A 1459-nucleotide genomic window follows, 5' to 3' on the forward strand; every position below is an offset into this window, starting at 1 on the left:
CTCATCCCTCACACCCCGTCCACGCAATAAGAACCAAAAAAGAATCCCCCTCGTCCTCACGTACCACCCCACCAACCTCCGGATCCAACGCATCATCCTCCGACACTTCCGCCATCTGCAATCCGACCCCACCACCAAAGACATCTTTCCCTCCCCACCTTTATCTGCTTTCCGGAGGGACAACTCTCTCCGTGACTCCCTTGTCCGCTCCACACTCCCCTCCAGCTCCACCACACCCGGCACTTTTCCCTGCAACCGCAGGAAGTGCTACACCTGCCCCCATACCTCCTCCCTCACCCCCATCCCAGGCCCCAAGAAGACTTTCCACATCAAGCAGATGTTCACCTGCACATCTGCCAATGTGGTATACTGCATCCGCTGTACCCGGTGTGGCTTCCTCTACATCGGGGAAACCAAGCGGAGACTCGGGGACCGCTTTGCAGAACACTTACGCTCGGTTCGCAACAAACAACTACACCTCCCAGTCGCGAACCATTTCAACTCCCCCTCCCATTCCTCAGACGACATGTCCATCCTGGGCCTCCTGCAGTGCCACAACGATGCCACCCGAAGGTTGCAGGAACAGCAACTCATATTCCGCTTGGGAACCCTGCAGCCCAATGGTATCAATGTGGATTTCACAAGTTTCAAAATCTCCCCTCCCCCCACCGCATCCCAAAACCAGTCCAACTCGTCCCTGCCTCCCTAACCTGTTCTTCCTCCCACCTATCCCCTCCTCCCACCCCAAGCCGCACCTCCATCTCCTACCGACCAACCTCATCCCACCCCCTTGACCTGTCCATCCTCCCTGGACTGACCTATCCCCTTCCTAACTCCCTACCTACACTCACCTTTCCTGGCCCCATCCCCGCCTCTTCGACCTGTTGTTTCCTCTCCACCTATCCTCTCCTCTATCCCTCTTCTATCCGCCTCCCACTCTCTCCCTATTTATTTCAAAAACCCCCTTCCCCTCCCCCTTTTCTGATGAAGGGTCTAGGCCCGAAACGTCAGCCTCTCTGCTCCTATGATGCTGCTTAGCCTGCTGTGTTCATCCAGCCCTGCACCTTGTTGTCCCTACTATCTCCACGTCTTGTTTACCTGGCCCATTTTATACATGGAGGGGCGGTCCTATTTCCGGATACTCGTTTGACTGACAGCGGAACAAACCAATCGTTGCACGGGAAGCGCTGGCTCAGCTCAATCCAGTCGGACCAGCAAGGTGAGGAGCTGAGAGAGAAGAGAAGTGATTTCGGCGGAACGGGGAAGGAAAATAGATGTTGCTATGACGTTGTCACATTTCTGGAGCGAAAGCGGACATGGAACATTGATACTTTGGGGTTTGGAATGTTGACCCGGACATGGAACATTGATACATTGGGGTTTGGATCATTGACCCGGGGATGGAACACTGCTACATTGGGGTTTGGAACGTTGGCCCGGGGACGGAACACTGATACAT

The sequence above is a fragment of the Rhincodon typus genome, unplaced genomic scaffold (genome assembly GCF_021869965.1).
Source record: "Rhincodon typus isolate 14 unplaced genomic scaffold, sRhiTyp1.1 hic_rhity00003859, whole genome shotgun sequence".
Classification (NCBI taxonomy): Eukaryota; Metazoa; Chordata; class Chondrichthyes; order Orectolobiformes; family Rhincodontidae; genus Rhincodon; species Rhincodon typus.